This window comes from Petaurus breviceps, unplaced genomic scaffold (assembly GCF_028583685.1).
Source record: "Petaurus breviceps papuanus isolate PSGF00001 unplaced genomic scaffold, PetGlider_PUasm1.0 688, whole genome shotgun sequence".
Taxonomy (NCBI): domain Eukaryota; kingdom Metazoa; phylum Chordata; class Mammalia; order Diprotodontia; family Petauridae; genus Petaurus; species Petaurus breviceps.
Window position 1 is genome coordinate 25,410,775 of NW_027186457.1, and position 10,353 is coordinate 25,421,127.

Consider the following 10,353-nt stretch of genomic DNA (forward strand, 5'->3'; position numbering starts at 1 on the left):
TCAGGCAAACAAACAAACAACCTCCCCCACCCCCCTACCCCAGCTGGGAGGGGAGGGAGCCGGTGGGCACATGACACATGCAGATGGTACTCTCTGAAAGGGGCTTTTGCTTGGGAAACACCTGCAGGAATTCCAAAACCAGTGGAATGCGTTCCAGTTGGCCACCGACAATCCCCCAACTGCCCCACATTTAGATCCCCTACTCGGTAAAGGAAACCCAAAACATGCAAAAAAAAAATTTGTAAAAATAAAAAAATCACCTGGCTCTTAGAATCAATATTCCATCTCAGTAGCTGGGAGGTGGGAGGGAGAGGAGACAGAGATAGAGACAGAGACAGAGAGAGAGAGACAAAGAGAGGAGACAGAGACCAAGAGAGAGAGACAGACACAGAGAGACAGAGATACAGAGGGAGGGTGAAAGAAAAAGAAAGAGGAGAGAGAGACCGAGGACAGTTGGTACAGGGGAGGGAGACAGACACAGAGAGATATTGGGGAGAGAGGAGAGAGGAGAGGAAATAAGATCAAGAAGAGACATGAGAAGAGGGAAGACAGACACAGAAACACACATACAGAGAGAGAAGGGGGGGGGCAGGCTGGAAATGCTTTACACAAGCTTAAGAAATGAAAAAGGAAATTTATTAAAGAATTGATGGCATTTTAAAAAATCACATTAAATGGTTTTAAGCAAATGAATAATTGACATTTTTGTAGCACTTTAAATTTTGTAAAGTCCTTTGAATAATTATCTGATTTGAACCTGATAACACCCCCTGTGAGGAAGACATTACAAATGTCATCACCATTTTTCGGATTAGGAAACTGAGAGTCAGCAAGGAAAAGTAACTTCCTTATGAAGGAACAGCTAGCAAATTTCAGAGGCAGGATTAAAGCTTGGGTCTTCCTGACTCACTCTTGGATTCACTTGCACGTCATGGCATCACCTCCCTGATGTCAAGGTCTTCTGAGAGAAAGAAGGAAAAATAACAATAACAATCAGTACTGACTCCAGGGCCAGTCTTATATGTATCTCTCCATCCCTTGCTTTCTCCCCACCAAAGCCAGTCTCTACCCTTTCATCTCTCTCTTGAACAGTACAGTACAAATAAAACTTTAGCTCACCCTGCACTGGAATTGCAAAGGTTTCTCCTAACACTATGCCTTGGGGATCTTGTATCAATGAAACTGATATGGGAACTGTTTTTGTATCCCCACGGCCCAGCTCAGTGCCTGGCATGCAAGGTAGGGAGTTAACAAATTCTATTTGAATGAATAAATATGTGTACATGTTGTCTGCTGGTAAAAAGACCATAAACTCCCAGAAGGCAAGGTCTCTCTGATTTTTTGTCTGCGTTGCCCAGTGCTGAAATAGTTTTGAGCACACAGCACATACTTTAATGAACCTTTTTCAAATGAAATTGTTGAACTGGAATTGCCTCTCTAGAGGAGTGTCTGAGTTGCTCACCTCGAGATATTCTATAAAGTGGTGATTTTTACCCCGGTTACATCAAAGAACATAAAGTTTCCTTGGTCTTTCTATTTCCTTGAAGCAGACCCCTCCCCCAAAATTTTCGTAGCTACTCATTTGAATTTGTTGTAGCCAGAAAAGAAGATATTAGCAAGGAGATTAAATTCATGGTCGATGGAAAACAGCCCCCAGGGCCTCTCCCAGGACCTAGGGAAGGTGGTACCAGACTCTTGAATCTGTCCTCTGAAACTGTGTTCGAGGTGAACTCAGATCTATGGTGTTTTTAAAAGTTAATTAGCAGGAAAAAAAAGCCAGCATGTTCCAGTGCCAAGGGCTGCCGTAGTTGCCTCTTATTTCCCCCTTTCTCTGCTTAGGTCAGAGTATATGCAATTTTTCTTTGGGGGATGGGGAGTGGAGAGGGAAGAAGGGGGTTCAAAGGAGCAGGATCTTGGGACTCAGAGCCCCACTCTAAATATATCGAGGGCACCACTGAGGGAGAAGGAAGGATGGCACCGAGCAGGGCTGCCCAGCAGCAAATTAGAAAGTTTGGGCTCCTAAGAATGGGTTGTGTTGTTTGTGCCTGGATTCTGCAGCTGCCTCTCTCCCTCTCTCTTTTTGGTGGTTTATTACACACAAACTCCTAATGAATGGGAGCTGCTGTCTTACAGTACACCACCCTTACAGGACTTATCTCTAGGCCTACCACAGATTTGACTGATCAACAGCAGGGCACCACCATCATAATTCTTCCTAGAAACAGGAGGATAAAAAGGGGTTTGTTGGAGGTTGGCTGGGTCTGCCCAGAATCCTGCCTGCGGGGCCTGCCGATGTCATCACTAGCCGCTCGGCTCTCTGGCCTAATAAGGTACAGAAACAATGATTGTTCACTTGTTGGAGCCGCAAGGACCAGAGCGGTGGAAAGTGCAGGCAGCGGGGCACCCATCCAAGTGGGATTAAGGCCACAAATGCAACTTTATAAGACTGTCTGGGTGGCAGGAGGAGTATCTGCAGTGGAAAATCCAGTTTAAACATAATTTATGACTTGTCATTCATAATTAGGGGCGCTTGTCATTGTGAGGGAAAGTGTTGCATTGTGTCCGGCTGATTTCGATAAGTATTTCTATAAGCTCCTTATATGTTATCATAGCTCATGGGGAACGACCAAAAGATAGGAAAGCTCAGAGGAAACAGCAAAGTGAGAACTAGAGGGACGTGGGACTAGCCAAGAAATATGGCACTTGGGAAAAAGCAGCGGAGGGATTCTTTTCTGGGCTCCGAAGTCAGAGAAGTCGAGGTCCCCTCCCCCACTTTGAATCGTTTCTCTAAAGGGATTGCAGCATTGATGAAAGTCTGCCCACCCCTTCTGCCAATCTATCCCATCGGAAGTGCAGAAATTCATCCACGTACCTTCTCAAAAAGCAGAACGCAGTTAAGCCCATTGGACAGAAGAGAAACCGAAGACGTCATCAGATCGTTAGAATTGTGGAGCAAAAGGTTGCTGCCCTTTTTAGAATAACAGACGGCAGATTCTGGTCCTATAAACGTGAAGCCCAAACTAGCCTTGAGAATCCAGCAAATCAGGAAAGAAACCATTATCAGACACATGTTGCTCTCAATTGCCAGGAAATAGCATTGATTTAAAATAAAAATAAAAACAAACCAAAAAAAAAAAAGAATGATTTTTTTTATTAAAAAAAAAACATAAAAATGAAGGATTTTTTTTTAAGTGAATGTCACCGCATGCCATACTCATAATCTCAAAACCACACAGAATGAAAAGTTTCCACAAAATAGTGATCAAGCAGAAAAAATTAAAATAATGGGGGAAATAAGGTGAAGTCCGTGCCATTTATCCTTGTCCTCTATGCTACTGGAAGTGTCCCAAGGATGTTTTCACTGAGGCTGCAGATGAGCTTACATCTCAATAATTTTATTCAATGACAACAAGCAGTCATTTGATACACCTCGGTAATGGTCTGTAGAGCATTAAATATAAAATAATTGCAGGACTGATTTATTCTCAGACCATTTCCACATGCACTGCGTCAAAAAATATGGGGGGGGGGGGATGAGGTAGCAATGAGTCATTTTAAAAGCTTTATTTCTAATGAAGAGACAAAGTGGTTTGCTAGAGGCTTGTCCTTTGGGTCAGGAAGACCTAGGTTCAAGTCCTCCCTCAGGCACCTACTAGCTTCCTCATCATGGGCAAGTCACTGAAATCAGCCAATGAACATAGCATCAAGTACCCTGAGAGCTCAGTGCAACCAGTATTATCGTCATTTTATAGAAAAAGAAACTGGAGCTGAGGAAATTTAAGTGATTTGTCCAAGGGTCACATAACTAAAGTAGAATTTAAACCCAGATCTTCCTGGCAAAAGCTAGCAATTAAAAAAAAAATCAACAGAAAATGGTCTCCACTATACTTGGATTCTGTTTATCTCTGGAATAATGGGGGGGAGAGGGAGGGGGAGAGAGTTATTAAAAGGATATTAGCACAATGAACTTAAGCTTTTTGGAGTCCGCTACAGTAGCCCTATGTCCGAGAGAGAGGGAGGAGTGTGCTTGGCTAAGGCTCCACAACATTCTAAATGGAGGTTTTGTTCCAAGACCACAATGACCTAAATTCATCATGGCGGACTTTTATGGAGATCCATAGTTCAATAGTGTCTAATTATCTTAATATTATTTAACAGAGTTTGATCAGTCTGTTAACCAATGCTGTTCCATGTGTAAAGTCTCCAAAAAATGTGGTTTTTCTTCCAAATTTGGGTTTCCCCCAGTTTTTACACAGCTGACTTACTTTGTACTTCTCTCCTACTGAGTTGTAGGTATCATTTTAAACAAAAACTCAGTACTGCAAATTCTGCACTTATCTTTTGTTACTCTCCCCCAATAATAAAAAGAGCAAGCTATACAGTTGTTTCCCCCATGCCCAGAACATTTAAGATCCAATTGGACCTATGTTTCTGATGTGTTCTAATTATTGCTGGCATTTTAAGTGTTCACTAAGTAAACTAATCTACGTATGCATTAGCATTCCAGTCTTTTCTCCCTTTCCTTTCTACCCAGGGAAACTTTATGCAGCACACAGCCTGATCTTGCCTTCTATTTATTGAGAGGAGCAAGTGATCTCCTGCCTATCAGTTTTCTCATCGGTAAAATGCTGATAATAATTCTTTCTCTGGGCAGAATCTCCCAGGGCTGCTGATGTAATCAAATGAATGTAGGATATGAAAATGCTTTGAGCACCACACTGACCTGAGATTTTAGAATCAGAGACTTTGGGAGTTGGGAGATACCATGCAGTCATGGGAGAGATCATGTAGTGTCACACCCCTCCCTCATTTGAAACAGGAGGGAACTGAGGTCTAGGAAAAGGGGTCCAATGGAAATACTGATGGAATCAGAGGTCTTGGGTTCAAAATCTGGCTCTACTTAGTTGGGCACAAGTCACTCCCTCTCACTAGAACTCAATTTCCTTCTCAGCAAAATAAGAGGGTTAAAAAATAAAATAAGGAAGTGGACAAGTAAAACGAAGGGTTTGGATCAGAGGATCTGTATGACCCTTTCTACTTTTAAATCTATGGATCTAAACCTGTGGGACATGCTCAAGGTTATGTTAGTTGTAGGTACCAAAGTTGAGATTAGAGCACAGGTTCAATACTCTTTCCTCTATTTCATGTTACCTATTCTCTCTTTGTCTCTCTGTCTTTGTCATATAGTTATCTCTATCCATTAACTATCTATCCAAAGTGTATTTATTCAAACTGTCATCTATCTATCTATCTATCTATCTATCTATCTATCTATCTATCTATCTATCTATCTATCTATCTCTCTATCTATCTAATCTATCATTTATCTATCCATCATCTATTTATGTCTCTATCCATCATCTCGCTTCTCTCCCCTTTCTCTCCTCTCTCTATCTCTCAACGTGTTGTCTCCCCCATAGAAGAGAGGTCAATAGGGTTTCACTTTTGTCCTACTGTCCTAAGTCCTTGGCACAATGTCTGACTCTAAGCAGCTTCTCAATAAAGGTCTGTTGATAGCCTGGTTGGCTTTTGGGGCTATTGTACTGAATCTCTTTAAGCTCTACACCCAGTGGGGGGAAAGGAGGGGAGGGAAGTGCCAATTTCTTTCCCACCCACAGGTTTTCATATTCCAGGAAGGTTATGACTCACTCTAATATATTTTGTAGTTTTCTTAGGGTCAGATTTGTCCCTTTTTGAGCTGCAAGAAAAGCCCAGCTGCAGGAATTATTAAAGGAATCCATTGTACTGTGAACTTAAGCCCCCTACAAGGCTGACACACTGACAAGCAAGTGGACCTTTGGCTGAAGAGACTCAAAGCCTATAGAGGACGGAGTCCCAATCACAATAATGACAATTCACACTTCTAAGAGTACTTTTAGATTCACAAACAGTTTAAGGATTATTATCCCCTGTTTCCAGAGGAGGAAACTGACGTAGAGATTAAGTGACTTGTCCAGGATCACACAGCTAGTAAGTGTCTGGGGCCATATTTGAACTCTGATTTTCCTGACTTCAAGCCCAGTACTCTATCCACCTTACCACCTAGCTGAGCTCACCATGTCAGTAAATTTTCAGGTCTAGTCTCTCTCCCCTACCCACAAAGCCCAGAACTTAGTAGCTGCTTGTCCCAAAGAATGCCTACAAAATATACAGCAATAATAACTTTCTGGTAATACCGTATATTTGAAAAAGCAAATTCTGGGGAATCCAATCACTGGATCATATCAGATGCCACGTACAGCAAAGCTTCCAAAATATCCCTACACATTTCTATGGAAGTGGCATACAACAATGAGACAAGACTCCTTTGGGGCTACTAAAGAAGGCCATTTGCCTTTCTGCCCAAGATGAGCTAAAATGAAAACCAACAATTAGTTTTAATTAATTCAAATTTTTGTAGGTATATAGAAAAAATTATTGTCCAAATCCATTTTCCATCATATATCCTTGCTCCTTAAACATTAGGGGATTGTTTGGTGAGCTGAGAACCTCTGGTCAGGGTATATATAGGTGGAAGCTAGAAAACATTGCCAGCTAGACTATGCTTTTTTTTTTGTACATCTACAGATCACAGAGTCCTTTTCCCCTTCAGTTCACAATTTTAAAAATTAGTTTTTGTGATATCTTCTGATTTTATATCACAAAAATTTCTGAAATATATTCCTTACCACCTACCCCTCAGATTAACTCCCTTTGCTCCAACAGAAATGTTCTTAGGGACCATCATTCTTCTTTAAATTACCTGGAGTTACTTAACCCATACTTTTCAAACAAGAGTATTGGAAAGTAATTCAGGCATTGACAAGGGGGCAAGGAAAGGGGAAGCAGGGAAACACTTTTGTTACTGACAGTTTTTTAATGCACACATGTCCAAAATAAGACTGGTTACTTACCCACACACAAGATTCTAAACCATCAGGTAGCCATATTAATGAAATGGACACCAGAAGGTGAGATGATTTAAACCTGAAACATCTCATATCCAAGGAAACAGCCTGCAGTCTACTTCCCTGTTTTAAATTGCAACATATTGGCATCCTGGAGGAGAAGGCTGTTAAATGGGTCGTGCCCAAAACTAGCTCCTAAATATGCACCTCCTCCTACAATCAAAAAAACTGATTTTCTCAGTCCCAGAGGCTTCACCGGAGTCCTGATCCTAAGAGCTTTTGTGGGGTCTATCTGCTTGCCAGGACAATTAGGCAAGCTCTTCCACATATACAGAAATGAGAAGAGATGTTCATTTTAATTGTACTCAAGCGGGGAAATACAAAAATAAAGATTCACAGAAGGATGCCGACCTGGTCAAAGTACACAAATTCTAGCTCCAAATCTATATTCTTACTGATAGTTAAAACCTTACAATCATAAGCCAAAAAGAGACTACACAAGGTACACCTGTCAAGGCAGGTGATTTGCTTGTGATGGAGGCTTAAACTTTCCCCCAAAAAAGTTTGAAAGTATTATAAATGTCTTTTATTTTCATATCTTAGTTCTGGATGTATTCTTCTCCAGGTTATCTTCATATAACAAAGAAAGATTATTAAGCAAAAACCAAATGACATCAGGTCCATGAGTGACCATGTATAAACCATTTCATATCCAGGTCCTTTACCTCTCCAAGTAAAGGAGGTCAAAATACCCCAACTTTTTATGAGGCCCAGTTTCTAAATGCTGAAGTTGACTGTCTCAATAGAATATTAAGTATGAGGTTCTGTTTTACTTTCCTAGAGGGCTAGGGAAATTTTAGTAGCCATTTTTTTTAATTAAGGGGAAGAGTTTAAGGCCTATAATTCTAGGCCTCCAGAATTTCCTTTGCATACTTTGAAAGTGGGAGAGAGGAAGTGGGTGGGGGAGCAGTTTATCCAAGCAAATGAAAGTCTGACCGCTCCCCCCTCCCACTCCCACTCCCCCAGTCAGGCCATTTCAAGGGACCTTAAGAAACTCTGTAACTGCAAGCCATCATCATGCAAACAGCGGCTCTGGTCTTAGAAGATCGGCTTTCTTTCCAAATACAGTGGCTGTTCATGCCTTTCTGGATAGGTGAGTTGCTATGTGGTCCTCCCATATCTGATGTTGAAAAGTCAGATATACAGAGCTAAGACTGAGAAAATCTGGCTCAGGAGTGTTCTGGAGGCCAGGACTTAGGCATTCCTGAGCTACTTTTTGCCACCTTTCTGCTGAGATGCATGTTGGCAGGCTTAGCTTCCAAATACCATTTTTCCAAATGTGCTCTGTAAAGAAAGGAAGGAAAACAGAGTTTGGACCATTTCGCTTTTTGGAGTCAGAACATTTTAGCAATAATTTATTGGGGACATTTAAAAACTTCTACCTTTGTTGAAAAGCTGTGGTGGGACATGAGTACAGACAACACAAGTCATGAATGTACATGGAATCTTTGCTAGGGGGTGGGGACTACCCCCTGCATTTAGGAAACCTCTAGGGAGGTCACCAGTGCAGGCTGGTTACCTACTCTACCACTTAGAATGTCTCAGAAAGTTGCCCAGAGCATGGAAAATGTAAATAACATAACAGGGATCACTTAGCTAGGGTATGTCTTAGGTGGAAATTCCACCCCAAATCTCCTGAGCTCCTCCACTGCTTCTCTGTACAATCTACCTCTCAAAATCATTGATATCCCTGAGAAACAGTAACAGTTAACCAGGAAACAGCTAAAAGTGTTCTTCAATACAGCCCAGTGAAATAGATGCTATGGGTCTTATTCCCATTTTACAAAATGAGGAAACAGACTCGGAGACTAAATAATTGTCCATTGTCCCACAGCTAGGAAGTGCTGGTGGAGGGATACAAATGCAAGTCTCTCCAACTGAAAATCTATCCCTCCCTATTATGTAGATTTCCTAACATTCCCTTTTAATTAAAATCTGGATGGTGCTTTGGCCTTCTCTAGACAACAATCTATAGAATAAGGGGTACTTTCCCTAACCCACAGACAGAGGCACCCACCCTATATGGAGCTGGTACTAATAGTAGTCTCCAGAATACTCAGTCTGAACAAGTAAGAAATGTCTGAAAAGTTGTCTTTTCCACAAAATATCCTTGGAATCTCTGGAAGGGAGATACTGAAAGTGCCCCTTATTAATTTGGACTAGAATTATTAATGCATCTGCTGAACATCACTATCTCCCCTGAGTTAAGCTGTTGTCACCCCTAATTTTCTCTGTGAGCAAAATAAGGGATTCTGACTCCTGTTATTCAAGGGCCAATTTATCCCACCCACTGGAGAACAGGCTTTCTGAAGATGAGTTTTAGAATAAGGATTTCATGTGTGGCAAAGCCAAGCAAAACAGCCTTCCCACCCGGAGAGAATGGGAGGGTGTGCAACCGTCCCTGCCCCTCCTTTCGCCAAGACCAATCCAGCAATCACAAGAGGAAAGAGCCCAGGGCTCAGCCAACTCACCCACAGCCTGGTGAGTTGTTTCCCCTTTTGTTTCAGAGGGTGGGGAAAGTTGAATCTGGAAGCTGAAGACCTGAGTTTGAATAGTAGCTCTGCCACTAACTATCTGTGTGGCCAAGAGTTAGGCATTTCACGTCTACAGGTTTCAGTTTCTTCCTCTAACATGAGGGCAGTAGACTAAAGGATGACTCTGAAGAGCTGAATTTGGATGAAGTGTCATCTGGTCAAATTCACAAGGTCCCCAGGTTTAGCGAAATCCCCAGGATTTCCTTGGAGAAAGTATTCTTCAAGCTGTATAGTTTGCATTCTACAACTAGCTAGAAAATAGAAAAGAAAAGAAAAAAACTTTGTGGGGGCATATTTCTTTCAGAAAGATCAGAAAGGAATTCTTCCCCTGTCATCTTAAAAAAAAAAATTATAATTTGCCAACCGAATTTCCTTGGAGTAAACTGGTCAAAGGGAATGATGCTATTTTTCCCATAGAAAGAATAATGTGGTAGGACATTGCCTATGAGCTATCACATTAAAAAAGAAACAAGCTAACACAATTTGAGGATTTTTCATCTTCTTGCTTCATCCACCTCTGAACAGTCATTCCAGACTCCTAAATCTGGAAAATTGGGGGATGAGGGAAGGGTTGGCCCTTTCCCCTGCCTCTCTCCGTGCAGTTAGAACAGAATCTCTTCAGCTCTCATGTTTGTAACCAAATGTGGACCTGCCTATTTGCTTGACAAAACAGTAAGGTGTTGGGACCGTGTAACTAGTCTAGCTCCATTCTAAAATGCTGTTTTGTTTTTTTAAGTTCCTTATTTTTCCAGGTTGAAACAGAAGCTCCAAGTTTGACACATTCATTTGACCCTAGTGGCAAAGAGCTGAGACAAATTTTCTACTTTAATAAGCAGCTTGCTTTTTTGGAGGCCAATAAGCATGTATATATT